The following is a 22,036-nucleotide window of genomic DNA, read 5'->3' as shown; positions in this document are numbered from 1 at the left end:
TAGCACCTTTCCCTCTACCCCATTCAGTAAGATTATAAATACATTTGTAATAAGTTAGGTGTTTTGGTCACATTCTGTACTTGATCTTGAATCCTCTACCCTCATACATGATTTTTTTCTAATTTGAACACATTAATGTTTATTCTTTGTGCTGTACAATTTTATGGGTTTTGACAAATGTAAGAGATTGGACTTCAGATAGAGACTTTGGAGACATCCCTATGCACATGACAGTAAAAGCCATGTAAGCATGGAGCCTTAGGGGGTAGCATGTGGAATAAAAAGCAAGACGAAGGAGTACAGAATGCTGGGAAATACCAAAGTATAAGGGGAAATTGGTGGAAGAAAAACTAGAAAAGAAAAAAGAGTGCTCAGAGATGTATGAGAGAGATGATAAGGAAGCCAAAGGAGGAAAATGTCAAGAAGGAGGATGTTAAGGGTTGAAGTCCTAATCCCTAGTACCTCAGTAGGTAACCATATTTGGAGATAGGGTCTTCATAGTGGTATAAACAAGTTAAAATGATATAATTAGGGTGGGCCTTAATCCAATACTAGTGCCCTTATAAAAAGGGGAAATTTGGACACAAAGACACACATACAGGGAGAGTACTGTGTGAACATGAAGATATCCATCTAAGCCATGGAGAGAGGCTTGGAACACAGCCTTCCTCCATAGCCCTCAGAAGTAAACAACCCTGCAGACACTTTGATTTCAGATTTCCAGCCTTCAGAACTGTGAGACAATAAATTTCTATTGTTTAAGGCACCTAGTTTGAATGTTTTGACATATTTTTGTTTTTGTTTTGTTATGACAGCTTTAGAAAACTAATATGGAAGGAATGGTCAGTTATCTTGCTTGTTGGTGCTTGCTCAGGTAAGATAAATGAAATACTGCCCAGGGATTTAGCAATTGATACATTGATGGTACTTTAGCAAGAACCATTTCCAATGCAGAAAGCATATTGTGGTGGGTTGAGGAGTAAATAGTGGATGACCAAGGAGAGACTAATAGGTTTTGCTTTAAATAAAATTAGTGATTCAGAGAAGGAAGAAAATTTATTGAGGTTCTGGTCATTTCTTCTTCTTTTTTTAAGATTTTATTTACTTATTCATGAGAGACACACACACAGAGGCAGAGACACAGGCAGAGGGAGAAGCAGGTTCCCTGCAGGGAGCCTGATGCAGGACCTGATCCCAGGATCACGGCCTGAGCTGAGGTAGATGCTCAACCACTGAGCCACCCAGGTGTCCCAAGGTTCTAGTCATTTCAAACTTCCTGCTAAATTGTACTTGATTCTCTTGCTAATTCTGTCCACCTTCTTTAAAAAAAAAATCAAATTACCATTTCTAATTCTTTATTTTCAGTATATTTTTTCCCTGCTCAAACATTTTTAGTGATTCTGTTATGACTTTGTTAAGTTAACCTTAAGTGGGGCACAGGATGCTAAATGGTGAGTTGTGACTCAACAACATACCCGGGAAATATGCTTTCATTAGTGTCCATGGTGGAGTGCTTTTGGGTTCCCTGTGCTAAAGCCTAATTGGTTGATTGAAACAAAAAGAGCAGAGTTTTGGTAAGCTTTATAGGTGTCTTCTCTAGGGAACGCACAAGGGGAAGGGTCCTGCAGGAAGGAGGGACTTTTAATCACAAGGGCAGCTGGGAAAGTCATATTGGGAACTTATATTTGCATGTGACTCTGTAGGCTGTTATCTAGGGCATGCACTCCATGAGAGGTTTGTGTCAGTTTAAGGTCACTACAGACCCCTGGCCAAACAAAATGGATGCTGAGGCAGCAATACCATGGAATAGCTTCACTGAACTTTTTTAGTATATGTGCTGCCGAGGCGAGCACAGCTTCACTAAACTTTTGACAGGTTCCTTAATTGTCTGTAGGATAAGGCCCCAGGCTGACTTTCAAGATTTCACATATTCTGGACCCTACTACATCAATTCAGGTTTGCTTTTCACCACTGTGATCCTGCATTGTGATGCTAGTCTCTCACTATCTCTCCCACATATATCAAGTTTGTAAAAAAAAAAAAACAAAAAACCTCTAAACCTCTCCTCAACTTTGTTGTGCCCTTCTAGCTATGTGTTCCTCATTCTTCAAGATAAACTTTAGGCCCCAAGTAGGACTTGGCCAACTCTTCAATTACTGTTTAAGGCCAACCTCTGTTATTACATTATCAGCTCAAAGCTAGCAATTTATTTTTATTTACCAATATACATTTAAAGATGGAATTTCAGAAGCAAATTGTGGAAAATTGGGAGTATTTCTGAATAATGCTAGTTAACTGATGTGGCTGAGCAAATACAGCTTTTTAGAGCTCTGAGAGGAACTCTATATTGATGTTAAGTTTCAGTGCATCAGTAATTTATATGTCTCCTTCTTCCTACCTGAATTTTCAGCCAACTGAGAGATAAATAGTTATTACAGATAGAGATGTGACTGAGGGACATAGTTCAGGTGTGCAGTAATAATAATGAACCCAAAGAATTAAGTATACTCATCACTCTGTCCCAGTACCCTGGGTAATTTCATACCACTTTCCCTACCTCACAGGGAACCTTTATTGTTAAATTTGCTTTATTGATAAAAATAGATCGGAAAGTATGCTTTCTGAAGAAGTAGACTCCTGGAAGAGAAAAGAAGGGGAGGGTTGATACATTCTTGCTCCTAAATATAAGGAGAGAAATGAATAAGGAGCAGAGAAAGGCCAGTACTTTTGCTCTCTTAGAAGGTACTTCCTCAGTGAAGGACACATTAGAATCGGAAAGAAATTCACTCCTAACATTTAGTAAGGAAGACAAAGAAAGATCCTTGCAAGAGAATCCTAGACACTTATAGTACTTGCATCAGTATTTTGGAAAACTTCAAGAAAGAGTCTTCGTCCTCTCTGAAATAACTCAAATTCTTGAGTTTACTATGTGTTTATCTACACCCTTGACTTAGTATTCATAATTTCCTGTTATTGACAGTGTCTCATTTGAAAAGGACTGGTGGTTAATAAAACAAGGCACAACTAAACCTATGGCCATTATCTGTTAGATATCATGTGAAATCAAAACATCCACATTGGACCTTGTATGGTTAAATCTTATTCCCTATTGCCTTGAAATAAAGACCTTCGCTTCCCCAATACCAACATGAAATATGAAAATAAAAATATTCATGTAAGAAAAATCTAAGTATGGCAGAACTAAAATTTAGGGTAGATTCTGGGGCCTACTTTTAGAAGCATGAGTTAGATCAGATACGAGTTGACTACTGAGACTCTTCTCAGCTTTGTAGTAAAGGCCAACTGCTCTAAATCTACATTTTGTGTTGCTCTCATTTTATGACTGCATAGTTGATTTAAAAGTTTAAACACGATATTTTTATGTACAGCCATTGACTAATGCTAACTGGATCCAGAGTATAATCTATCACCTTATATTTAAAAGAAATAGGGGAAAAAGCACAGCTCTTTACTTACCCCAGATTAAGCATCTGTTTGTTTAGCAGGCATTTTGTTCAAATTTTTTAAAGTATTTATTTATTTATTTTTTAAAGTATTTATTTATTTATTTGTGATACACACAGGGGGCGGGGGCAGAGACACAGGCAGAGGGAGAAGCAGGCTGCATGCCGGGAGCCCGATGCGGAACTCGATCCCGGATCTCCAGGATCATGTCCAGGGCCAAAGGCAGACGCTAAACCGCTGAGCCACCCAGGGATCCCTGTTCAATTTTTTCATAGTTTTCTCTTTGATAAACTTCACATTAGGCCTCTTCTGAAAAATCAGAGCATAGGTTCTCTTTATTCTTATGTTGATAAATCTTTTAGGAAGAGTATACATTTATTTGGGCTTCTATTGATCCTTAGACTTAGACCTTTAATTCCTTAGATAGGAATCAGTTACACTGCTCAGGGATAATCTTCATTATAATGGTGACATCTATCCTTCCCAATTATAATACATCTGCAATTTACCTTAAAGTGTTATTTGCAAATATATATTGATTAAAATAATTGATTTTATGATATACTTTATGAAGAGTTATTTTATTTTTTTCTTCCTAAAAGGAAATGGCTGAGGAAGAAGATTGCCAATGTTTTCTTTAAATCTTTTACAGGCTTAAACAACTGGAGCTATATTCTACATCCTGTAATTTTGGGACCTTAATATCAGTCTATGTATAGAGTAGATAGGTTCAAAATCATTTATCAGGAAAAGTCTTCTTTGCTCAATGGTGCTACTTTTAGTGTAGATTCCATTCAGATAACTGCTTCTCAAATTTTATAAGAATATATTAACATTTGTCTCAATTCATCTGGCTCTTAAAGTAGCGAAAGAGAAAAATCTGTACTCAGACTCACTACAATTTTGATAAAACACCAAAACTCTACTGAGAATACGGTTTCTTTAGATTATCTGAACAATATGGTCCATTTCATTTGTCTAAAAATTCTAAAATTTTTCAGAGTAAGCCAGGTATCAATTAAATGTATACTTGGACACTATTATTTCTGCTTTCTGTAGAATTGTTTTAATTGAGAATTGACTTGAATTTAGCAAAGTGACTTCAGCAAGTGTAGTTTCAGTGTAATAATGGGGATGAAAGCCCTACTAGAATGGGCTCAAGGGGGAAATTTTATTTATTTTTTATTTTTAAAATATTTTATTAGAGCAAGAGAGAGAGAGAACATGAGCAGGAAGGAGAGGCAGAGGGGAAAACAGACTCCTCACTGAGCAGGGAACCTGATGTGGGACTCCATCCCAGGATCCTGGGACAGATCATGACCTGAGCCAAAGGCAGATGCTTACTGACTGTGCCACCCAGGCACCCTCAAGGGAGAAATTTTAGATGAGCCTAGATAACTCTTTGTTTTGTTTTTGTCTTTCATTCTCTGATAAAAGAAACTGTGTCAATTTTTAGCATAGACCTTGGACATAACAAGTGTTCTATAATATTGGTTGAACAAATAAAAGAATTTCTTTAGGTAGACATATATATGGATTTTTCTAAAAGGGAATTTAATAGAATTGCTAGGTCTAATGGCATAATCACTTAAAATCCAATAGTTTCTGCTAAATTCTCTAAAACGGCAGGCAGAGACAACTCTTTAGAGAAATTTTGCTGAAAATAGGAGCTATCTGGAAAAAGAAATGAGGTGAATAGGTACATATTTTAACTTTTTGGGAAATAATAACATGTTTCTCTACTAAGGTAAAGAACATTAGAGAAGAAAACATGATGTGAGAAAGAGAATGGAGATTTACTAGTGCAATGCTTTGTGGAGTTGAATAAAGATGAGACCTAGTACATTGGCCTTAGCTAGGAGCTTATCTACAATAGGAGAGAAGATAGAACATTTGGGTGGGTATGAATGCAGGTATCTTATTCCAGTATATGGAAACATCATAATTTATTTAACATGTTTAGTGACTGGCATGTTTTTACTTTCAGGAGCTAAGCAGTGAAAATCCTTTCATCCTTGTATACTAAGAATGTCTTTGTGCAGGATCTACAGGATAAATCTCTAAAAATTGGATTGCTGGGTCAAAGGAAAAGCATACTTAAAATTGTAAAATGCGTTGACAAATTCCCATTCAAAAGACTATTCTAATCCACACTGCTACCAGCCATTTTTCTACCCCCTTACCAACAGTGAATTCTACGAATCTCTAACTTTGGTTGACCTGATAGATAAAAAAATGGTGTCTCTTTATCTTGATTTTGTTTATTTGGGGATATTCTTTCTCTCCCTTTTAAATTTTTAGGTGATTAAAAACATTTTTATTTAGACATAATTCACATACTGTATTAAAAACATCTTTATTTAGACATAATTCACATACTGTAAAATTCACCTATTTGAAGAGTACAATTAAATGATTTTCAAGATCTATGTTGTAGCATGTGTCAGAACTTCATTTCTGAGGGAGGAGTTAAGATGGCAGATGATTAGGGGTACCCAAGCTTGTCTCCTTCCTCCAAAACAGCTAGATAGTTATCAAATCATTCTGAACACCCAAGAAATCAATTGGAGGTCTGAGAGAACAAAAACTGGAGGCCTACAACTAGAAAAATGACCACCTTTTGGAAGGTAGGTGTGGAGACTTGAATTTGGGGGAGATATAGCTGTGGATAACGTAGTGGGGAGGGAGCCTACTTACAGAGGCTACAGTAAGGTACTATATAAGCCATGGAGTGCAAAGTCAGAACTTTTAGAAGTCTCCTACAGTAGCAGATGTGCCTGGCTTAGAGGTGCCCGAGTAGAGAAGCAAAGCAGAATCCCAGGTGTGATACCATGGTCTGAGGATCTCCTGGGTCACAAGAAGAATGGATCGTGCCTAAGTGCTCTTCTGTTCCCAGGCATCAGAATGTGGACGATGGCTGAGAACAGTGAGTCTAGATGTTGGCTTTCTGCTCTGTGTTGCCATAAACTGCAAACCACTACATGGTCATCTGACTGCTTTCCTGGGATGAGTCTGGCAAATGGAAGAAGCATGAGGAGACCCTCCGTAGGAGGAACAGTATGGTTCTGTGCCATGGGAGTCCCTAAAATTTGGAGTTTTAAAATGTAGTCATGTGCCTGAGATAAAAAAGTTCAGACACAGGCAGAGTGAACACAGGGTTCTGACAGAAACCAGGGAAACAAGTGATTACTCTTCAGTGAGGACTCACTGAAAAGTTGAGGGGCTGGTTTGCACATTTTCAGCTCTGGTGCTAGAGAGCTGGTTGCAGCCATATTCATCCAGCCCATCAGAGCAGACAGTCTGCAGGGAGCAAAACAGCACCACCTAGTGGAGTCTGGAACTGCTTACGCCAAGCCTCTCCTCCCTGCAGCCTAGAGGCACAATTCCACTAGGGCAAGTTCACCTGGGAACCTTCCCCAAAAGACCAGCACATACAATTCCTTTGCACAGTTTACTGATCATAGAGGACTGCAAAGTTTCAGCTCTAGGGAAAAACAGTATCTAGCCTCTTTTGTACTTATTTTTTATTGTTTTATTATTTTTTCATTTATTTTATTTAATTGTTTTTAACTAATTTTAATATATATATTTGTTTACTTTCATTGTATTTTTTTCTTTCTTATTTTGGGCTCTAGATTCTTTTAATAAGCTCACCAAACACACCCAGGATCTAGTTTCTTTGTTTTTTTTTAATTTTTTTTATTATTGGGGGAGTATTTTTTCTTTTTCTTTCTTCTTTTTCCAGGCAAAATGATGAGATGGAGAAATTCACCCCAAAAGAAAGAACAGGAAGTACTACTCACAGCCAGGAGTTAAATTAATATAGCTATAAGTAAGATGTCTGAAATAGAACTTAAAATAATGATTATAAGAATACTAGCTGGGCTTGAAAACATAGAAGACCCTAGAAAATCCCTCACTGCAGAGATAAAAGAACCAAAATCTAGTCCAGCCAAAGTTAAAAATGCTATGACTGAGATGCAGTCCCAAATGGAGGCCATATAAATGAGGATGAATGAATCAGAGGAGCTACAAAAGATAAAATTATGGAAAATAATGAAGCTGAAAAGAAGAGGGAAAGAAAGGCAATGGACCACGAAGGTAGACTTAGGGAACTTAGCAACTTATTACAATGTAACATTTATATCATAGGAGTGCCAGAAGATGAAAAGAAAGAAAAAGGGGCAGAAGGTTTATTCAAACAAATTATAGCTGAAAACTTCCCTAATCTGGGGAAGGACATAGACATCAAAATCCGAGAAGTGCAGAGAACTCCCATTAAAGTCAACAAAAGCTAGCCATCACCATGGTATATCATTGTCAAATTCACAAAATACACAGAATCCTGAAAGGAGCAGGGGAAGAAAGTCCCTAACCTACAAGACCAGACAGATCAGGTTCACAGCAGATCTGTCTACTGAAACCTGGCAGGTCAGAAAACAGTGGAAAGAAATATTCAAAGTGTTGAATGGGGAAAATATACAACCAAGAATTCTTTATTCAGCAAGGCTGTCATTTAGAATAGAAGGAGAAATAAAGAATTTCCTAGACCAACAAAAACTAAAGGAGTTCATGACGACTAAACTAGACCTGCAAGAAATTTTAAGGGGGATTCTCTGAGTGGAGAGGGAAAAAAAAAGCAACAAAGACTAGAAAGGACCAGAGAATATCACCAGAAAAGCCAACTCTACAGGTAACATGGTGGCAGTAAATTCATAGCTTTCAGTAATCATTCTGAATGTAAATGGACTAAATTCTCCAATCAAAAAGCATAGGGTGTCAGAATGGATTTTAAAAAAACAAGATCCATCTATATATGCTGCCTACAAGAGACTCATTTTAGACCTAAAGACACCTGCAGATTGAAAGTGAGAGGATGGAGAACCATCTATCATGCTAATGGATGTCAAAAGAAAGCTAGAGTGGGCATATGTAGAAAAACTAGATTTAAAAAAAAACTGTAACAAGTCATGAAGAAGGGCATTATATCATAATTAAGGGGTCTCTCCACCAAGAAGATCTAACAATTGTAAATATTTATGCCCCCAACTTGGGAGCACCGAAATCTATAAATCAATTAATAATAAACATAAAGAAACTTATTTATAATAATAGGGGACTTTAACACCCCAACTTATAGAAATGGACAGATCATCTAAGCAGAAAATCCGCATGGAAACAATGGCTTTGAATGACACACTGGACCAGTTGTACTTAACAGATATATTCAGAACATTTCATCCTAAAGAGTGGAAATATACATTCTTCTCCAGTGCACATGGAACGTTCTCCAGAATAGATCACATACTGGGTCACAAATCCACCCCCAACAAGTACAAAAAGATTGAAATACCATGCATATTTTCAGACCACAATGCTGTGAAACTTGAAGTCAACCATAAGAAAAAAATTGGAAACCCTACAAATACATGGAGCTTAAAGGACATCTTACTAAAAAATGAGTGGGTTAGTCAGGAAATTGAAGAAATAAAATACATGGAGGTAAGTGAAAATGAAAACATGAAAGTCCAAAACCTTTGAGGTGCAGTCTTAAGAAGGAAGTATACTGCAACATCAGCCCATCTCAAGAAGCAAAAGTCTCAAATTCACAATCTAACCCTACATTTAAAGGAGCTAGAAAAGAAACACAAACCTAAAGCCAGCAGAAGAAGGGAAATAATAAATATTAGAGCAGAAATAGATTATATAAAAAAGAAAAAAAAACATTACAACAGATTCATGAAACGAAGAGCCAGTTCTTCAAAAGAATTAATAAAATGGATATACACCTAGCCAGACTTAACAAAAAGAAAACAGAAAGGATTCAAATAGATAGGATTACAAATGAAAGAGGGGAGATCACAACCAACACCACAGAAATATAATTATAAGAGAATACTAGGAAAAATTATAAGCTAACAAACTGGGCAGCCTGGAAGAAATGGACAAATTCCTAGAAACCGTCAAACTACCAAAACTGAAGAAATAGAAAATTTGAAGAGACCTATAACAAGCAAAAAAATTGAATCGGTAATCAAAATCTCCCAACGAAAAGAGAGGCTGGGTGGAGAAAGTAATATCAGGATTCCGTTGTTGCTTCTCGAAGTCTTCCCACCCTATTTCATATCATTCCGGAGTTCTTTTCTATTAGCCAGACTTTTTTTGTAGTCCCTTCTTGCCTCTTCCCTGGAAATTACTAGCTTCTTTAGTTGCTGGTTTCCTATGTTTGGGACACATACAGTAAGAGATTGTAGGGGAAAGTGTGTAGTTCTCCACTGAAAGTTAACTCGCCTCCCCTCCCATTGATAAAAATGGTTCACATTTACAAAAAGATTCAGATGCAATCTTCAACTATTCTGAAACCAGCAGGACATACCTGACTTTAATAGTTTTCTTAGCTGAAATTGTAGATGTTTTTCTTCAGTTTAACTTATGAGAAAAGATTATCTGATGCATTTTTGTGTTGAACTTCCCCTTTAGTGGTTTATCTTGTCTTTTTCTGCCCATCTGTCTACTAATAAAATGTGAAATAAAATATACTTGTATTGCTACTTCAAAAAAAAAAATCCATGGCTGGATAAATTCTCAGAGGAATTGTACCAGACATTTAAAGAGGAGTTAATATATATTCTCCTCAAACTGTTCCAAAAAAAAAAAAAAAAAAAAAAAAGAAATGGAAGGAAAACTTCCAAACTTGTTCTATGAGACCAGCATTCCCTTGATTCCAAAACCAGGCAAAGACCCCACTAAAAAAGAGCATTATAGGCTTATATCCCTGATAAACATGAATGCAAAAATTCTCAATAAAATCCTCGCAAATCAAATTCAACAGTACATTGAAAGAATAATTCACCATGATCAAGTGGGGTTTACTCCTGGACTACAGAGGTGGTTCAACATTCACAAATCCATCAACATGACATACCACATTAATAAGAGAAAGGATAAGAACCATCTGATCCTGTCAATCGATGCAGAAAAAGCATCCGATAAAATACAGCATCCTATCTAGTAAAAACCCTAAACAAAGTAGGGATAGATGGAACTTACCTCAGCATCATAAAGGCCATATTCAAAAGACCAACAACAAATATCATCCTCAATGGGGAAAAACTGAGAGCCTTTCCCCTACAGTCAAGAACAGGACAAAGATGTCCACCCTCACTGTTGCTATTTAACATTGAACTGAAAGTCCTAGCTGCAGCAATCAAACAACAAAAAGAAATAAAAGGCATCCAAATTGTTGAGGAAGAAATCAAACTTTAATTATTTGCATATGATATGATACTCTGTGTAGAAAAAGTATGTAGCAAAAAATTGCTAGAACTCATCCATAAATTCAGCAAAGTTGCAGGATACAAAATCAATGTGCAGAAATCTGTTGCATTTCTTTTTTTTCTTAAGATTTTATTTTCGGGAGAGGCAGAGTGCATGCACATGAGTGGGGTTGGAGCAGAGGAAGAGAGAGAGGAAATCCTTAAGCCGACTCCCCACTGAACTCTGAGCCCAATGCAGAGCTGAATCCCAAGACCCTGAGATCATGACCTGAGCCAAAAACCGAGAGTAGGCCACCTAGGTGCCTCAAATCTGCTTCATTGGGGCATCAGAAAAAGAAATAAAGGAATTGGTCCCATTTGCAATTGTGCCAAAACCAGTAAGGTATCTGTGAATAAACCGAACCTTTAGAGGTAAAAGATCTGTACTCTGAAAACTATAGACACTCATGAAAGAAATTAAAGAGGACGCAAAGAAATGGAAAAGTATTACATACTTATGGATTGAGGAATAAACATTGTTAAAATGTCTGTACTACCCAAAGCAACCTACACATTTAATGCAATCTCTGTCAATATACCACCAGCACTTTTCACAGAGCTAGAACAAATTGTCCTAAAATTTGTATGACTCCACAAAAGATCCCAAGTAGTCAAATCAATTCTGAAAAATAAAAATAAAACTGGAGGCACCATGGTTCCAGACTTCAAGCTATATTACAAAGCTGTAGTCATCAAGACAGTATGGTACTGCATAAAAACAAACACATAAATCAATGGAACAGAATAGAGAACCGAAAAATGGACCCACAACCATATAGCCAACTAATAATCTATGAAAAGCAGAAAAGAATATCCAATGGGAAAAAGATAGCCTCTTCAACAAATGGTGTTGGGAAAACTGGACATCAACATGCAAAAGAATGAAGCTGGACCACTTTCTTACATCCTACACAAAAATAAATTCAAAATAGATGAAAGATCTAAATGTGGGACAGGAAACTATCAAAATCCTAGAGGAAAACAGAGGCAGAAACCTCTGACCTCAGCTATAGCAACTTCTTATTAGACACGTGGCTAGAGGCAAGGGAAACAAAAGCAAAAATGAACTGGTGGGACTTCATCAAGATAAAAAGCTTCTGTACAATGAAGGAAACAATTAACCAAACTAAAAGGAAGCCTACCGAATGAGAGAAGATATTTGCAAATGACATAACTGATAAAGGGCTCGTATCCAGAATCTATAAAGAATTTATAAACTCAACACCCAAAAAACAGATAATCCTGTTAAGAAATTGGAAGAAGACATGAATAGACACTTTTTCCAAAGATGACATCCAGTTGTCTAACAAACACATGAAAAGATGCTCAACATCACTCATCATCAGGGAAATGCAAATCAAAACCATGATGAGATACCACCTCACACCTGTCAGAATGGCTAAAATTAACAACACAGGAGAAAACAGGTGTTGGTGAGGATGTGAAGAAACAGGAATCCTCTTGCACCGTTGGTGGGAATGCAAACTGGTGCAGCCACTCTGGAGAACAGTTTGGAGGTTCTTCAGGATGTTAAAAATAGAACTATCCTATGATCCAACAATTGCACTACTAGATATTTACCCAAAGAATACAAACATACAGATTCAAAGGGATACATACACCCTGACATTTATAGCATCATTATCCTCAATAGCCAAACTATAGAGAGAGTCCAAATGTCCATCCAACTGCTGAATGGATAAAGATGTGGTATATGTATACAACGGAATGCTACTCAGTCATCAAAAAGAATGAAATATTGTCATTTGCAATGACATGGATGGAACTAGAGGTATTATGATAAATGAAATAAGTCAGTCAGAGAAAGATAAATACCATATGATATCACTCATATGTAGAATTTAATAAAACAGACGAACATATGGGAAGGGGGAAAAGGAAAAACGGAGAGAAGGAAACAAGCCATAAGTGACTCTTAATGATAGAGAACAAACTGAGGGCTGATGGAGGGAAGTAGATGGCTAGATGGGTATTATAGAGGGCACTTGTCATGATGAGTACTTGGTGCTGTATGTAAGTGATGAGTCACTGAACTCTACTCTAGAAACCAATATTACACTGTATGTTAACAAAAAAAGTTGAAAGAAAAGTAAGCAAGAGAGAGAGAGGGAGAACTTCATTTCTTTTCAGTAATATTCCACTATGCAGATATACCATATTTATATTTTTTTTGGCTTATTTTTTGAGGTTTTTATTTTAATTACAGTTAGTTAACATATAGTGTTACAGGTATAGTATTAGTTTCAGGTTTATAATATAGTGATTCAGCACTTCCATATCACACTTGGTGCTCCTCACAAGCCCATTCCTTAATCCCCATCAACTACTTAACCCACAGATATACTATGTTTTAAATCCATTCATCATTTGGGTGTTTTCCACTTTTTTAGCATTATGAATAATACTGCTATCAACATTTGTATACAAGTTTTTGTGTGGGCACATGTTTTCTCTTGGATCTATACCTAGGAGTAAAATTGCTGGGTCATATAATAACTCTATGTTTAATATTTTGAAGAACTGCCAAACTGCTTTCCAAAGCAGCTGCAACATTTTACATTCTCACTAGCAATGTATGAAGGTTCCAATTTCCCCGTATACTTGCCAACAGTTGTTATTGTCTGTCTTTTTTATTATTGCCATTCTAGTGGGTGTGAAGTGGCATCTCCTTGTGGTTTTAAATTGCATTTCACTTTATCTTTTCATGTGCTTATTGGATATTTGTATATCTTTAGAGAAACATCTGTTCAAATCTTTTTCCCATTTTTATTGAGTTATTTGTCTTATTATTGAGTTGTAAGAATTCTTTATATATTCTGTATGCCTGTCCACAATCAGATGTATAATTTGCAGATATTTTCTTCTATATTTTAGGTTGTTTTTTTCACTTTCTTGATAGTATCATTTGCAGCAGAAAATTTTTGAATTTTGATATAGTCTATTTATTTTGTTGCTTGTGCTTTTAATGTCACATCTAACAAAACATTGTCTAACCCCAAATCACAATGATTTACTCTTGTGTTCTCTAGCAATTTTGTAGTTTCAGTGCTTAGATCTGTGATGCTTTTTGGGCTCGTTTTTGTGTATGGTGGAAGAAGTCCAACTTCTTTTTTTTTTTTTACATATGTATATTCAGTTATCCCAATACTATTTATTTAGAAGACTATTTTTCCTCATTGAGGTGTCTTGACACCCTTCTCAAAAATCAAATGACTGTAAATGATTTATTTCTGAACCATCGATTCTATTCTGTTGATGTATTTCTATCCTTATGGAAGTACCACATTGTATTGATACTGTAGCTGTGTTGTAAGTTTTAAAATTGAGAAATAAGTTCTTCAACTTTGTTCTTATTTTTGAAGATTCTTTTGGTTATTTTGTGTCCTTTGCATTTCCATATGAAATTTATGATCATATTGTCAATTTCTACAATAAAGTAAGCTGGGATTTCATAGAGATCATATTGAATCTGTAGATCGATTAGGAGAGTATTGCCATTTTAACAATTAAGTCTTCCAGTTTATGAGCCTGAGGTATCTTACAATTTATTTAAATCTTTAATTTTTTCAACAATGTTTTATAGTTTTAGGTGTATAAGTCTTAGACTTGTTATTAAATTTATTCCTAAGTATTTTATTCTTTTAGATGATCTTAGATTGAAATTGATTTTAATTTCATTTTCAGACTTTTTTTAAAGATTTAATTTATTTATTCTTGAGAGACACACACACACAGAGACGTCAGCAGAGGGAAAAGCAGGCTCCATGCAGAGAACCCAATGTGGGACTGGATCCCGGGACTCCAGGATCACGCCCCAGGCCAAAGGCAGGCGCCAAACTGCTGAGCCACCCAGGGATCCCCATTTTCAGACTTTTAAAAAAATATTTTATTTATTCATGAAAGAGAGACAGGCAGAGAGGTAGACAGAGGGAGAAGCAGGCTCCTCACTGAAGCCCAATGCAGGACTTGATCCCCAGACCAGGATCATGCCCTGAGCTAAAGGCAGATAAATGCTCAACCACTGAGCCACCCAGGGGTCCCTCATTTTCAGATTTTTATTGCTAGTATATAAAAATACAGTTAACTTTTATATATTGACCTTGTATCCTGCAATCTTCCTGAACTCATTTAGTAGCACTTGTATGTTTATGTTCTGTATGTGTGTGTGTTACAAGTTTCTACATATAAGATCATGTGATGTGCTAATGGACATCATTTTACTTTTTCAATATGGATGCTTTCCTTTTTCTTTCATAATTATCTCTGCTAGAACCTCCACTACAATGTTAAGTGATAAGAGAGAACATTCTGGTCCTTTTAATGACCTTCGGGAAAAACATTCAGTTCTTTTATTATAAGTGTGATGTTAGCTGTTGGTGTTTCATAGATGCCCTTTATCAGGTTGAGGAAGTTCCTTTTAATTCCTAATTTGTTGAATATTTTATCATGAAGCGTGCTGCATTTTGTCAAATGTTTCGTCTGCATTTATGTGGATGATCACGTGTATTTTGTCTCTTCTGTCAACATGGTATATTACATTGATTGGTTTTCATAATTCAGAACAACTTTATTTTCCTGGAAAAACTCCAATTGTCATGGACATGGTCAGGGTCTTTAATTTTTTTTTTATGTTGCTAGATTTGGTTCACTTGTAGTTAGTCAAGGATTTTTTGTGTCTGGATTCAAAAGTGATATTGGTCTGTAGTTTTATTCTTCTGAGTTCTTTGCCTGGTTTTAGTATCAGAGTAATAATGATCTCAAAGAATGAGTTGAGAAGTGTTCCCTCCTGTTCTATATTTTTGCAAGAGTTTGTGAAGGATTGGTACTAATCTTTCTTTAAGTGTTTTGTAGAATTCACTGGGAAGCCATCTTATCCTAGGCTTTTGTATATGTATATGTGGAAAGTGGTTTTTCCCCTTCGATACAGATTCTCAGGCCCCACTCCAGACCCATAGAATCAGAATCTGCATTTCTTTTAATTTATTTATTTGAGAGACAGAGAGAAAAAAAAGCATGAGAAAGGGGAGGGGCAGAGGACAAAGGAGAGAGGATCTCAAGCAGATTCTGCACTGAGCAGAGCCCTCATGGTGTTGATCTCACAACTCTGAGATCATGACATCATCTGAAACCTCTGGATTTCAAGGCTCAACCCACTGTGCCACACAGGTGGAAAGTGTTTTCTTATTACTAAATCAATCTCTTTACCTGTTATAGGTCTATTCAGGTTATCTATTTCTTCTTGACTCAGTTTCATAGTTTGTTCTTTTCTGGGAATTTGCTCATTTCACCTAATTTATCTAATATGTTGACAAACAATTGTGTATAGTGTTCTCTTTAATCCTTTTTATCTCTCTAAAGTTGGTAGTGGTGGTCCCTCTTTCATTCCTGATTTTGGTAATATGAATGTTCTTACTTTTTTCTTGGTTGGTCTAGCTAAAGGTTTGTCAATTTTGTTGCTTTTTTCAAATAACCAACTCTTTGTTTCATTGATTCCTTCTATTATTTTCTTTGTTTTGTCACAAGTTCATAAATAGCTGAAGTAAAACAGGTGAATCACCAAAGTACTAATTAATTAAAATTTATTATGCCCCCACCAAAAAACAATTTGCAAACTGGGAGCACTCAAACCAAAGCATGGAATGAGGCTCAGGGGTATATTATCATAAAGCAGCTTATATAGTGAGACAAAAGTAACTGTTTATTATTCACAGTGATTTGGTTATAATATAAGATTTTTTTTCAAATGATAGGGAGTTGTTTAGTTATTACTTCATATCAGCCTTGGGAAACAGTTTATAAACTTTTTTAAAAAAGATTTTATTTATTTTTTCATGAGAGACAGAGACAGAGGCAGAGACACAGGCAGAGGGAGAAGCAGGCTCCATGCAGGGAGCCCAGCATGGGACTTGATCCTGGATCCCCAGGATCACGCCCTGGGCTGAAGGCGGCACTAAACTGCTGAGCCACCCAGGCTGCCCTATAAACCTTTTTTAAAGATTTTATTTATTTATTTGAGAGAGAGAGACACACACACAGCATGAGCTGGGGGTAGATGCAGACAGAGAAGGAGAAGTAGACTCCCTACCAAACAGGGACCCCAATGTGGGGCTTGATCTCACAACCCAGAGATTATGACCTGAGCTGAAGGCAGACACTCGACCAACCTAGGTGCCCCAGAAAATAGTTTAAATTTTGCTTATGATTTTCAGAGGCATAGGCAAGAAATAGCGCAGGTCAAGGTAGTCTTTTAAAATAAGCTAAATTAATCTTTGTTTGTACAACTTAACTGGTTTTGTCTGCTCAGGGTATATTCTTTTGGTCATTTCTTTTTTTAAGGTTGTATTTATTTATTCATAGAGACACAGAGAGAGAGAGAGGCAGAGACACAGGCAGAGGGAGAAGCAGGCTCCATGCAGGGAGCCCGACGTGGGACTCGATCCTGGGTCTCCAGGATCACGCCCTGGGCTGCAGGTGGCGCTAAACCGCTGCGCCACCGGGGCTGCCCTCTTTTGGTCATTCTATCAGCAAGTTAAGAGTATGACCAAGCAGTATAGTGTTATTCTCAGTTACTACTGTTGATGTCGTCAGGTCGAAGAATCACATATCCACTGTTTCAATTAGTTGAGTCGTTAGACTAGAGGGTCATGTGATGATTTTTTATGTGTTTGCTGTTGATTTCATCCAGTTGTTTGATTCTAATGGATACCATTTGGCAAGTGAGGGGCCACTGACAGACTTTTTAAACCCTCAAAAGTATAGAACACACTACAGAAGTCAATATGATGAGTACACAGAGAACAGTAGCCAAGGATTGAAAATTTTCCTGGAGCATAGATTCCCAGGAGCCAAGATTTAACCAATGAAATAACTGAAATGTGTTATAATTTTTTAAAGTTGGCATTTCTGTGGAAACAAAAGAAAAAGTTAATAGTTTGAGCAAATTATAAATTCATAGTTTCTAAGTTTAGAGAGCAGTCAATTGAGAAAATCTCTAGGTGTCAGTTTCTCCAAGCTTCTTCAGATGGAGTAAGGTGGCAATCTGACAGATTTTCCTGGTTTTCAGCTTGAAACCCTGGTGATCCTTCTGAATGCTATTAGCAACAGGCATGAAGTTTGTCCACACATGAGCTATTGTGATTATTTCTCTGAAGGTTGTATCAAGTTGTCCAGCATTGGCTTGCATGGCTTTGAGAAAGAGCAGTTTCAGTTTCCTGGTGATTCCAAGTGGAAAGAGTGGGAGAAAGTTGGAAATGTTAGTTTGGAGATGGCCAACGTAATATTGGGGGGAACCAGAAGAATTCAGGATCCAGTCCAGCCTTCCATGTAGAAAACAAACCCTCAAAGATAATTAACAGCCCTAGAATCTGATATCAACAAAGGTATATGACTAAAACATAATTTTTCTATAATAATTCCCATTTCTGTCAAAAACAGAATATTTTGTGCTTAAAGTACAGGTCAAACTATAGTAAGATTGATCTGTTTGCAAATTAAGCCTGGTTTCAATAAACTTGCTCTTATTATTTACATAGTTTCAGCAAGAAGAGTGATAGACTATATAGCTCTTTTAAATCTGCATTGCTGGAATTTCAGATTCAACTTTCAAAAGCCTTCTGACGCTAGGAAGTCAAGCCAAGGGCCTGTCCAATTGTGTCCAGTTACAAGGAGAGCAAATTTCTATTGAACTTATACAAATACATGTATTGTCATGAAAAATAAGAATATTTAATAAGAGTTTCTTAATACTGGAGGGATTGGGTAGGGAGAAAAGGATAAATATTTCAACCTTTGTTGCAAAGATCCACTTTACCAAATGGCTGTAAGTTATGTATAGCTTGAAAGAGAGGAGAAAGGGAATCCTTTAAATCAGGAAAACAAAACATTAAAGAATTAGTAATGTTTTAAATATTGTAATAAAAATTAAAATTATCAGTTCATTCAGTCGTATTGTTTTGCTTGATCTTGGGTTAGCAGTTTTATGAATCAATTAATTTTCCATTAAAGTTTTAGAAATTCTTACCCAGTTTCAGTGTTACAATCTTAAAGCTTTTTTTTTTAAGTGTATATATATATATATATATATTTTTTTTTTTTTAAGATTTTATTTATTCTTGAGAGACACAGAGAGAGAAGCAGAGACATAGGCAGAAGGAGAAGCAGGCTCCTGCCAGGGAGCCTGATGGGGGACTGGATCCTCAGACCCTCCCCAGCCCCGGGATCATGCCCTGAGCCGAAAGGAGATGCTCAACCACTGAGCCACCCAGGCGTCCCTACAGTCTTAAAGTTATCAGAAAACTGCTTTAGAGTACCTGTCAGGGTTTTTTCCATGAATCTCTTTGAAGATAAAGCACTTTTTCAGGAACACTTTCGCATAAACAGTGCAAAACAATAGCTACCTGTAAATGACAAAAGACTTAAAAATGGCCACAGTTAAAGATCTGGTAAGAGTTCACATACACATACACACAAAAAAATGATGCAATTGATAAATGTGGTTATTTTTGTGACATACAATGCTTTATTAATTAGAATTATGACTGATAACATTATACCAAGTGGGTAAGGAAGCTACTAGAAATAATAAAGGTGAAAGAAAGTAAGTATATAAGAAAAGTGGGTAGGCAGCTGTGAACTGGCAAATTTATATATACATTTCATAATTTCTAAATGTATAGTCTTCCTCATAGTATAGTTTTCAGTGTGGTACAAAATATATTTATAGACCTGAATATCTTTTGTCTCCCTGAAAAATTTAAAAGCCAGAAGTAGATAAACTTATATTTGACATTTAATGTTTAGCTTATTTGGAGATGATTTGGATATGCAATAAATATCCATTATTTAGTTTACCTTAAAAAACTTTTATCATATTTATATTTATTTAAATTACTTGCTTTTAACAATTATGCTTGGATTAGACATAAAACAGCTAATTATTATCTTAAGTTATTTTTCTTGTTGACAAATTTTGAAGGTATAGAAATAGGATGATTTGATTCATAAACCCAGGCAGAAAAAGTTGTGTGTTTGCATTACATTTTAATATTGACAATGCTGAACACATGCCTTTTTTATTAAACCGACAAACTTAAACTAGCTTTTATTTATCAAAGATTATCCCAGATCATGTGAACTTGAAAAACATTTGGGTTAGTTTCTATGTTTCTGAGAATATATTTGATTTATATAAAGGCTTAATTTTCTTTAAGCCAATTAAATAGAGCTCTTTACAAATTAATTTTGGCTGCCTATGTCTCTGCCTTTCTCTCTCATGAATAAATAAATAAAATCTTTTAAAAAACATTAATTTTGGCAATACTATTCAGAAGTAGAAAAATATCACATATCTGTAACATACATACATAGACATATATAAACATAGAGGTGGACAAAGATACCTTATAGCTTTGGTTTGAAAAATTTTAGCCATGTCTCACATACAAAACTCAATTGGATCCAAATTGTCCATCTGGCAAATGGACTAAATTAAAGTTATGCTCCTATGGCCAAAGAGTTTTTACTAAAGATTTTTTATTTGTATGCTATAAAGATCCTTTTAGAGCTGTTTTTTGGAATCACTTTGTTTTCAACTCTTTGAGGAACCTCCACACAGTTTTCCAGAGTGGCTGTACCAGTTCACATTCCCACCAACAGTGCAAGAGGGTTCCCCTTCTCCACATCCTCTCCAACATTTGTTGTTTCCTGTCTTGTTAATTTTCACCATTCTCATTGGTGTGAGGTGGTATCTCATTGTAGTTTTGATTTGTATTTCTCTGATGGCCAATGATGCAGAGTATTTTCTCATGTGCTTGTTGGCCATGTCTATGTCTTCTTTAGTGAAATTTCTGTTCATGTCTTCTGCCCATTTCATGATTGCATTGTTTGTTTCTTTGCTGTTGAGTTTAGTAAGTTCTTTATAGATCTTGGATATTAGCCCTTTATCTGATAGGTCATTTGCAAATATCTTCTCCCATTCTGTAGGTTGTCTTTTAGTTTTGTTGACTGTTTTGCTGTGCAGAAGCTTTTTATCTTGATTAAGTCCCAGTAGTTCATTTTTGCTTTTGTTTCCCTTTCCTTCATAGATGTATCTTGCAAGAAGTTACTGTGGCCAAGTTCAAAAAGGGTGTTGTCCTCTAGGATTTTGATGGATTCTTGTCTCACATTTAGATCTTTTATCCATTTTGAGTTTATCTTTGAGTTTATCTTACCCTACGACCCAGCAATTGCAGGGGTTTTGCCCCAAAGATACAGATGCAATGAAACGCTGGGACACCTGCACCCCAATATTTATAGCAGCAATGTCCACAATAGCCAAACTGTGGAAGAAGCCTCAGTGTCCAGCAAAAGATGAATGGATAAAGAAGATGTGGTCTATGTGTACAATGGAATATTACTCAGCCATTAGAAATGACAAATACCCACCATTTGCTTCGACATGGATGGAACTGGAGGTTATTATGCTGAGTGAAGTAAGTCAATCGGAGAAGGACAAACATTATATGGTCTCATTCATTTGGGGAATATAAAAAATAGTGAAAGGGATTAAAGGGAAAGGAGAGAAAATGAGTGGGAAATATCAGTGAGGGTGACAGAACATGAGAGACTCCTAACTCTGGGAAATGACAAGGAGTAGTGGAAGGGGAGGCGGGTGGGGGGTTGGGGAGACTGGGTGACAGGCACTGAGGGGGGCACTTGACAAGATGAGCACTGGGTGTTATGCTATACGTTAGCAGATCGAACTCCAATAAAAAAAATATACAAAAAAAAATCACTTTGTTTTTGAGAAGTTTTTGCATACCAATCAAAGACAATCATTTCATTGTCTCTGAGAGGTTTGGAATCCTCCCTTTTAAGACTGTCCCTTAAGGTGGACTTACATAAGTTAAAGATTCCCCAAAGTGGCCCCTAAAATTCCAAAAGTTCACCCAAAGATCCTGGTCTTTAAACTAGGTGGAACCGAACTTTGCCTTTGAATTCCCTAAGACCTTTTAACTAAGAGTGGCTTTGTTTTCCACAAACTGCTCTAAAACACATGGAATCACATGTTTCAAACACTCTTTTAAACAAAATAGTTGGTCTAAATCAATACTCATGTCAACGACGTTAGATAACCTTTCAAAAGTCATTAATGGCTGAGTGAAGTAAGTCAGTCGGAGAAGGACAAACATTATATGTTCTCATTCATTTGGGGAATATAAATAATAGTGAAAAGGAATATAAGGGAAGGGAGAAGA

At 36.3% G+C, this 22,036-nt stretch overlaps 1 long non-coding RNA gene across 11 annotated transcripts in view; it reads left to right on the top strand.

Annotated features, from left to right (window-relative positions):
- LOC140623819 (uncharacterized) overlaps positions 1 to 22,036 on the top strand; it is a 126,208-nt gene that overhangs the window by 10,659 nt on the left and 93,513 nt on the right. For 10 of the 11 annotated variants that reach the window (XR_012023338.1, XR_012023340.1, XR_012023341.1 and 7 more), the window contains one exon: positions 816 to 874. This is a non-coding gene — a long non-coding RNA (uncharacterized lncRNA). Of the gene's footprint in view, positions 1 to 815; positions 875 to 5,452; positions 5,895 to 22,036 lie in introns of those variants that run through there. The other variant, XR_012023336.1, reaches the window with a different exon arrangement.

Source organism: Canis lupus, chromosome 33, assembly GCF_048164855.1.
Source record: "Canis lupus baileyi chromosome 33, mCanLup2.hap1, whole genome shotgun sequence".
NCBI classification, from domain to species: domain Eukaryota; kingdom Metazoa; phylum Chordata; class Mammalia; order Carnivora; family Canidae; genus Canis; species Canis lupus.
This window is presented reverse-complemented; position numbering and strand designations above follow the sequence as displayed.